Here is a 9,775-nt window from a genome sequence, read left to right as displayed (position 1 = left end):
CAGCGGCCGCAACATTGAAAGCTCTGCTGCATATCTGCGGATGCGTGCACGGCGAGGCTCCTCTCCTCACACAGCAGCTTGGCGTGCCGCATTTCAAGCAATCTTCCCCCCCCTCGAGAGTTTTAAAAAGCAATGTCCCTTGCGGGGCACCAGAATCGATAGGGAGGGAGGGGGGAGCCTCTCTGTGCACACGCATCTTATGTGCCGCTCTCGACTGCAGCCGAGTATTTTACTCAGGAAAGCAACGGCAAGCGTGGTTAGCACGTAGCCTCGCCCTGCACCGCTTCTCGAGCAGCAGGTGCAAAGAGCCACACACTAAAACACACAAAAACCACTCTCTGCTGCCACCGACCACCGTCTCGCCTCCGTTCGTCTTGTCGTCGCTCGGCATGTAGCTGCCTGAGCTCAAATCCCGACGCTGCCCCGTCTCTGACCTCTCTCCGCCCTTCCTGGCAAGGGGCCACCACCCGGAAACCAGTTCTCCAGGGGGAAGCCACTCTTCTTCTTTTTTTTTTGTTGCTTTTTTTCCCTATTCTGCCGCTAATTTTGGATGCTGTGAGGTGGGTCCGACGAGGCCCACTTTGCTGAGACTGTGGCAATATTGCAATGTTTTCCTGTATTTTCTTAAACCAATACACTTAAGGAAACCTACTCTTTCGTGTGCTTGTCTGTTTTAATTTGCTGCTTACGCTATGGGGTCTCCTCCGACCGTGCACCCAAGAGGTGCCCCCAGACGATAGCTTTGTATGCCACCTGTCTGTGGCCGAACATGCTCAGGGCGGTTCGGAAAGCAAGCAAAGTGTGTGCTGGGGGAGGGATCTCTGAGGGCGGGGGCGTCCCATTTTCCCAGGCCAGCTCCAGCTTTCCCGCCCCACGGACACTCCTTGGCCTCTGCAGGCTTTCCTGTTCCCTGCCGCCACTGGATCGGCTCCCCTCCCCACCCCACGCTCATCACATGCCAGTGTTCCTACATGCCATTTTTGGGTTGCTACGACAACCTAAAGGAGCTGCGGTGGCTCAAGTGGTTAAGACGCTGAACTGCAGGCTGTGGAAGGTCGGTAGTTCAGCAGTTTGAGACCCAGGGTTGCCGCATGACGGAGTGAGCTCCCGTCTCTAGTTCCAGCTCCTGCCAACCTAGCAGTTCGAAAGCAAGAAATTGCAAGTAGATAAATAGGGACCACTCCAGTTGGAAGGTAACAACGTTCCGTGCGCCTTGGTGTTTAGTCATGCCGGCCACATGACCACGGAAACGTCTTCAGACAGTGCTGGCTCTTCGGCTTTGAAACGGAGATGAGCATCGCAACCTTAGAGTCGGACTTGACTGGCTTTCGAGCAAGGGAACCTTTACCTTTACAACAACCTAAGATGTGGCTGAACTCCCCCCCCCCTTCATTTATCATATTTGCACAAAGACAGATGTTGCTATTAATGGTTTAGGGTTTTAAAAAAACACGAATCAGGTCAGTGGGTTTAATGCCAGATTTTTCTACCGTGCTTGGCTCTCAGACACAAGAGATGTAGTCCTGGTGTCATCGTCTCGACTTCCTTATGGTGACCTTGCTTAAGGACCTTTCAGGGCAAGTAAGAAGGAGAGGTGGTTTGGCGTGACCTCCCACTGCAGAGCTTTCCTCGGTGGTCTCCTGATCAAGTACCGGCCCTGCTTCGCTTCTGAGATCTGACGAGACTGGGTTATACCATTTGTTGTGTAGCCCGTGGGGGGTGGCAGGGAGAGGAATCGCCATAAAATCCAACAGCACATGCGAACGAGACCAGATTAAAACCAGGGCTCACTTCAAAGTTCTACTGAATGCTTTCTGGAATAAGGAGGGTTTTAGGTGTTGCTAATGGTGGCTCGAGTGGTTAAGATGCTGAACTGCAGGCTGTGGAAGGTCGGTAGTTTAGCAGTTCGAGACCCGAGTGGGCCGCATGACGGAGTGAGCTCCCGTCTCTAGTTCCAGCTCCTGCCAACCAAGCAGTTCGAAAGCAAGAAATTGGCCAGTATACACGTATACGGAGTTAGATGGAGCAGAAGACAAGGAAGCCTAAATGGAGGCTGCCGCTCAAATTCTGGCACATATTTTGCATTGAGAAACTCCCAAGTTCAATCCCCAGCATCTCCCAAGTAAAACAGCTAGTAGGTGATAAGAAAGACCTTTCTCAGCCCAAAATCCCACAGAACCGTTCTGTGTCATGTTAGCTAAAACTGGGCTTGAGGAACCAATATGCTGGCAGATTCATTTATAATTACTATATGTGGGCAGGGAGGTGTAACTTCCAAGCAATGTTTATGCACAGTTCAGTCCTTGACATTTAAGGATTTGGGGTCATGCTGGGACTGTCTTCTGCTTCATCTGCTGCTGGTCAGCGAATACTGACCTAGACCATTCAGTGGTCTGGTGCGGTAAGAGGGAGCTTCATTCATCCAAGTCATGCTAAATTTAAGAACATCATGCTCTAAGCATGTTAAAATTAAGTACCTGGCAAAATTGGCAATGAAGCCTTTGAATTGGCTCAGGCACCTGCTACAACTGCAGCTTACCTAATACTTCTCTGAACCTGCTTGCCTTTTCTGAGCGTTCCCCATGCAACCTTCAAACATTTGAGCATTTCAGAGGGTTCGACCATGCTTGCGAATACATGCACGCAGCATGTGATTCCTCCCGCCCCCCCGTTCCCAACCTGCAAACCTTACCTTTCTGAAAAGGTGAGGAACCTTCTGTACAGCAGGACTCCATAAACAGACCATCTATCTACTCAACAGCCACATTTTCCAGTAAATTATTCTTTTCCACCTTCTCCAGCACGGCTCTCTGACAAGATGGTTGGGAATCATGCTCCTGGGACTGAATCAGAAGGCTGGAAAAAACAGAGTTGCTATCAACTCCAGCAATAATCTAAGGCCCGAGGATCCACCACCACCAGCTGCTAGATGAATGCCCCCTGCTACCCTGCACATTTCAAATGGCAAACTAATCACTAATGCTCGAGCCCAATGGCACCTTTAAGACCAACAAAAGTTTTATTCACAGCATAGGTTTTTGTGTGCAAGCACACTTCGTCAGATCTGACAACATTGCACACGAAAGCTTATACCGTGAATAAGACTTTGTCGGTCTTAAAGGTGCCACTGGACTCAAACTTTGTTCTGTTGCTTCAGACCAACATGGCTACCCCGCCTGAATCTATAACCATTCATGTGAGCATGGGGGGTGCTTGATGCCAGAGAAAAAGGACATAGGGAGCCAGGCTCAGTGTGGTTTCCCCCGTTGTTGTTGTTGTTGGTCAGTCGCACAGTCGAGTCCGACTCTTCGCGACCCCATGGACCAGATCACGCCAGGCCTTCCGGTCTTCCGCCGTCCTGTGAAGTTTGCTCAACTTCATGTTCATTGCATCTATGACACTGTCTAACCATCTCATCCTTTGCCGTCCCCGTCTTCTTTGACCTTCAGTCTTCCCCCCCCTACAATCATGTTATTTGTGAGGACCAAAGTATCACTCAAGCAAATTTTATTTATTAAACATTTATTAGTCACCTTTTTACCCTACGGAACTCAAGGTGGGCCTACACTAAATACATTTTTAAAAAACCGCAAAATTTAAAGCCACAATTTAGGACTGCTAGCAAATTAATCAAATGCGGTCCTAAATAAAACCGACTTCGACTGCCTCCTGATTACCAAAAGTGAGGGGGCCAGACGCACCTTCCCAGGGAGGTTGTTCCACAGTCGTGGGGCTCCCACCAAAAAGGCCCTCTCGTGTGTCCACCGCGCTGCTTTGATTGATGGGACAGTTATGAGGGGCTCTCTCAGTGATCTTGATTCCCCAGGAAGGAACATATGCAAGATGCTCAGGGGTGACCTAAGAGCCCACTGCATGAGAGCTTCCCATGGAGAAGAATTCCAAGACGCTACCACTAAGAGAGCTCCACTTCTTGCTCCAGCTGACTATGGGCCTCGGATCTTCCTCAGTTTATCTAAACGTTCAGCTCCTTCCTTATTCCTCAGAAGAGAAACCAGCGATGCTTAATGCAATAATTCTTGTTGCAATACTAAGGGCTTGCTGCATTTCAATTTAACAGAAATTTTAATTTTTTTCACTGCAAAAATTGGACATTTCCCCCAGATCACACTCACGCTAGCAAAAATGCTACGCAGTTCATTTTTTAAAATCTTGTCCTTCCTCCAAGGAGCTTAGGGTAGTGTATATCACTTTCTTCATGCTGTCCTCACAACAACCCTGTGAGGTAGGTTAGCTGAAAGGGACTCGGCAAGCCATGTGGCAGAGAGGGAATGTGAACCCAGGTCTGCAAGATCCTACTTTGACACACAAACCACTCCATTGCACTGGCTGTTTGTACCACATGGAACAGGGCTGTGCACGAGAGCAGGGAAGTCTGCGGATCCTTTGCTACGCACGTTTTTTAAAAATGGTGAGCCAACTGACATTACAGAAAACCTTGCCTATCTGTTGCATCCTAGTCTGATGATAAAACCATTTTTAAAAACTCACCCCAGGCTGGCTGCTATTGAAAATATTTGATTAATCATATCTGTCAGTAGAATTGGGGAGGGGCCTTGTGGCTCAGTGGAAGAGCCTCTGCTTGGCATGCAGAAGGTCCCAGGTTCAATCCCCGGCATCTCCAGTTCAAAGGATCAGGCAGTAGGTGATGGGAAAGAACCTTTCTCTGCCCGAGACCTTGGAGTCCCAGTTTCCCCTAACCTCTCCAGGGGTGACCATTTCCCACCCTGTGTGTTACCCCTTGTAATCACTAGATGGCACTAGAGTCTTCTCCAAGGTTTTGTTCTGCCAGGCATGTCGTTCACATGTTTGAAAGGAGAGAGGCAGGCCAGGCCATCGCTGAAATGCTTCCAGATGATGGCTCTCCCCAGCTGGCTCCCACATTTCTGTTCTGCTCTTCCTCTGAAGACATCCGTGGGCCTTCTCCTGTTTTTCCCCCACAACAACCCTATGAGGTAGGCTGGTCAGAAAGACTATGCAGCACAAAGTTAATTTCACTTGGGTGATCTTATGCTTGGGCTGCCCCTGCCTGCTGGCTGGTACACGCGGTCTATTTAGATATTTGGGAGCCCCAAGCAGCTAAAAAAACCTTATATCCCCCTCCTCCATTTTATCCTCAACAACCCTGTGAGGAAGGTTGGTAGTGGAAAGTGCCATCAAGTCACAGCTGACTTATGTAGGGCTGTCAAGGCCAGAGATGTTCAGAGGGGGTTCGCCATTGCCTGCCTCTGCATCATGACCCTGGTATTCCTTGGAGGTCTCCCATCCAAATGCTAGCCAGGGCTGACCCTACTTAGCCAGTTTGGTGTAGTGGTGAAGTGCGCGGACTCTAATCTGGGAGAACCGGGTTTGGTTCCCCACTCCTCCACTTGCACCTGGCTGGATGACCTTGGGCAAGCCATAGTTCTGATGATAAGAGCTGTTCTCTCATGAGCAGTTCTTGAAAGAGCTCTCTCAGCCCCACCTACCTCACAGGGTGTCTGTTGTGAGGAGGGGAAGGGAAAGGCCGCTCTGAGACTCCTTTGGGTAGTGAAGGGCGGGGTATAAATCCAATCTCTTCTTCTTCTTCTGAGAACTGACAAGATCACTCTAGCCTGGGATACAGTCTGTCCCTCTAACAATGCTGGCTCTCCAGAGGGGAAGTGGGCAGCCAATGAGCCTAGTAGCACCTTAAAAACCAACAGCATTTCCCAGGGCATAAGCTTTTGCGAATCAAAGCTCATTACATCAGATACAGTGTGGTGTGTTGGCTAGAATGATGGACCAGGTTGTGGGAGCCACAGGTTCGATTAGCCTTGAACACATGAAACTGCCTTATACTGAGATCCTCATCAGAGACCCATCCTTCAAAATCAGTACTGTCTACTCAGACTGGCAGCAGCTCTCCAGGGTCTCAGGCAGAGGTCTTCCACAGCACCTACTGCCAGATCCTTTTTTAACTGGAGATGCCGGGGATTGAACCTGGGCCCTTCTGCATGCCCAGCAGAGGCTCTTCCACTGAGCCAACGCTCTTCATGGAAGACTGCCAGGTGACCTTGGGCCAGTCACACACTGTCAGCCTAACTTACCTCACAGGGTTGTTCTGATCTTGCATGATATTTTATGGCTTTTGTACTGTTTTAATTTTGTTTTAAATTGGTTTTGTTACTGTACATTATATTGACATTGATGGAACCCACGCTGAGCCTTGAAGGGCTGTCATCTAGAGGATGGTGTGGAGTTGTTTTCTGTTGCCCCAGAAGGTCGGACCAGAGCCAACGGGCTGAAATTAAATCAGAAGAGTTTTTGGCTAAACATGAGGAAGAACTTCCTGACAGAGCGGTTCCTCAGTGGAACAGGCTTCCTTGGGAGGTGGTGGGCTCTCCTCCTTTGGAGGTTTTCAAGCAGAGGCTAGAGGGCCATCTGACAGCAATGCTGATTCTGTGAACTTAGGCAGATCGCGAGAAGGGAGGGCAGGAAGGGCTGCATCAGTGCTTAGTACCTGTGGCCTTTTTTATACACCCAGGGAAATGCTGATTTCCACTTTGGGATCAGGATGCAAATCCTGGAGGGTTTTTTGTCATCTTCTGGGCATGGAACAGGGGTCACTGGGGGTATGGAGGGGGAGGTATTTGTAGATTTCCTGCATTGTGCAGGGGGTTGGACTAGATGACCCTGAAGGTCCCTTCCAACTCTATGATTCTATGCTGGCGGGGAGGGTGGGATGCAAGTCTAATTTAAAAAAATTAAACCAGAGACTAATGACAGACTTCTAAAGATTTAAAATTTGATTTTAACCCTTTACACCTAGAAGCAGCAGCAGTAGCAGCTGCCAAAAACTTTGCAACTGCTGCTGTACAATCATGGTCTACATCCGAAATGGAATCTGGCAAGTTGTTACCGTGCACCAAAACCCTTCTCTGGCTCCACTGCTCTCTCTCTCTCGCTCTCTTTTAGCAAGGGGCACTCCACCACTCTGTGTGAAATGGTATCGATAATGCCAGAACCACGTTGACGAAATCTATCTGAAAAGAGGATACTGAAAAAACCTGCCATAATAACTCATAGGAGGGAAGGCATTTAAATGTGCGAACGTAAATGCTTGACACTCTGAGGGAACAGGCAGGGCGGATGAACAATGAGCGGGTTCTCCCACTGGACTAATTTCAAGTCCTATGGGGGCGCAAACCCGCCTTCCTCTACTCCAGGTTGAAATAAAACCGAACTCGGTTTCCCTTTCCTTTCTCCAATAAAAGCTCTATAACTCAACGCCCTGGGCAGTATAACAATCTGAAATTTCATTTATAATCTTAATTTCCCAAAAGACAAAAGGAATAACTTTTTTTTAAAACGCTGAAGGTTATGTTAGGATTTTGATCTAAGAGTAGGAAGAGGACCACCCTGCTTGGATTTTAATATCACTGAAATTCACCAGCCAGAGTCGAATGAAAGGGCGTCTTCGATTAGAATGCAGAGGGCATTCCAATAAAATATGAGAGCTTGGATCTGTTTTACCAAGAGAGCAAGAGCAAATTCTATCAGAGTGAGGAAGATGCAACAAGCCACTTCTCCTAACCACCGCTGAATGGGCATTCATTCTAGCAAGAGTAAAAGCTCCGAGTAGACCAGGTGAGGTCAGGTGATAAGTATAGGAGGGAAGAGAAAGGGGGGGTATTTAAAACCCCCATAAAGAACAAACTTGTTGAGCCCGAAGAACGGAATCAATCTGCCTAATCCGTTTTTTAGTTGCAATTGCTGATTCAGCGAGCCCCAATTCCGTGACTGATTCAGTGTTAAGAGACCCAGTTCCTTGATAGATTCAGTGATGAGTGCTGACCCCCAGAAAATAGGAGCAAATGATCCCTTTTATCACTCCTACAACTTTCAAATGAGCTTTCCCCGTGTCTGTCCCAATTTAGATCAGTTTGGTGTAGTGGTTAAGTGCACGGACTCTGATCTGGGAGAACCAGGTTTGAGTCCTCCACTTGCAGCTGCTGGATGACCTTGGGCAAGCCATAGTTCTGACAAGGGGCAGTCCTCGAAAGAGCTCTCTCACAAGGTGTCTGTGAGGGAAAGGAGTTTGTAAGCCGCTCTGAGACTCCGAGTGAAGGGCAGGGTATAAATCCAATCTCCTCCTCCTCCTCTTCTTTGGAACCAAACACTTGTAGATTTTTACCTAGCATCCAGGGAGTGTTGGTATTAGAATGGGCCAAGTCCTTGGCTTTAGAATAATCTACCTCAAAGGCCTGGTGACCACAACAAAGCAAAAAAGGCTCTCATTAAGTTCCCAAGGCCAGCTCTAGTTCTAGAGAGCAAAAGAGCGTCTTCGGTGTATAACAAAATCGCAATGGGCTGCCTAGCTCAGATGGGAGGGCAAAACTGGGGTCCCTGGAGGGTGCAGAGGGTAGGTCCTCTAGATCGAAACTAAAAAGTAAAGGAGCCAACAGACAGCCTTGCTTAACACCCTTGGTCTCCGGGATAACTAAACTGCCCCTTCTTTGTAGCACCTCCCAGTTGACAATGCGAAAACTTTTGCAGCTCTTTAAGGCGCTACTGGAATGGTTGCCAACACCCAGGTGGGGCCTGGAGAACCTCCAGAATTACAACTGATCTCTGGTGAAAATGGCAACTTTGGCTCAAAGTGGATTTTGTGGCATTATAACTTGCGGATCAGTCGTAATTCCAGGAGATCTCTCTAGGCGCCATCTGGGTAGGATAATAGTTTTTTCCCTTGCAACCAAGCACGTTGCGACGTTCATAAGCAGAGCTTTCGCCACTCTCCAAAGTGTGCGTGTGTGTGTGGAAGTGAGATTTCCACCGGCTGCTCCGCAGACTCGCGAGGTTCTCACCGTGAGTAGCCAAACCAGGTTTACAGTAACACTACTGGGGGGAGAGGTGGAATTGATAGTTGCAGAGCCGATTGTGCAAAACCAGACGGACGCGGCGCCTTTTTGCGTAACGCAAACTCCGTGTCGCAAACTGGGGGCGTTCGTTGGCTGCGCGTCCAACTTTCCCCGAGGCTGTTTTCACACGGACTTAGTCGCACAAAGACAACTGGATCGAAGCTCCACGTCCGCGTCGGGCCGCCCGAGACAAGAACGCTCTCTGGCCTTTGCACCGAACACGGGCGCTGGAAGTCTCTCTGCCTCGCCAGCGTCACGTGTGAACACAACGTTAGGCGTGTTCCGGGAGGCGCAGCGCCTGTTTACTCTCCCAGTCCGCCGCGATTCAATCGGAGGCAGCCTTAAAACCCGCCGAGCCGCCCGTCCGCCGCGTTCAGCCAGCCCGCGAAGAAGCCGTCGTCGCTGCCAGTCGCCCGCTCCTCTGGCGGCTTCTCGGATCGGCTCCCCTGGGGACGAAAGCGTGGCAGCCTCGGCATTGGGGTCACGTGGAGCTGCCCGCGCCCGCCCCCCTCCCCCCGTCCGGGGCATTGCGAGAAAGTCCGGGAGGGGAGAGCCGGGAAGTTGCGACAGCCCTGGGAGAAGTTGGGCTTCCTTTTCTTGCTCTCGGGCTGCGACTCGTGCCAGGCAGAGCCCGCTTGGCAGCCCCCCGGGCGCCCACTGGAGCGAGGCTGATTCTCCCAGGGAGGCGAATCGGCTGTGGAGGGAGGAGGGAGGGAGCCTGCAGCGGCCCGGAGCCGCTCCGCGGAGGAGAGGGAGCGGGAGCACGAGCGCGCACGCCCCGGGCAGAAGAGGCTCCGCGGAAACAACAAGTTTCCTTCCGAAGGAGTTTTGCAGCCCCGCGAAGAAGACCCGGGCCGCGGGGAATGCCTTTTTTT

The sequence above is a fragment of the Gekko japonicus genome, unplaced genomic scaffold (genome assembly GCF_001447785.1).
Source record: "Gekko japonicus isolate JY-2015 unplaced genomic scaffold, Gekko_japonicus_V1.1 scaffold306, whole genome shotgun sequence".
In the NCBI taxonomy this organism is placed as follows: Eukaryota; Metazoa; Chordata; class Lepidosauria; order Squamata; family Gekkonidae; genus Gekko; species Gekko japonicus.
Note: the sequence above shows the minus strand (reverse complement) of the source record.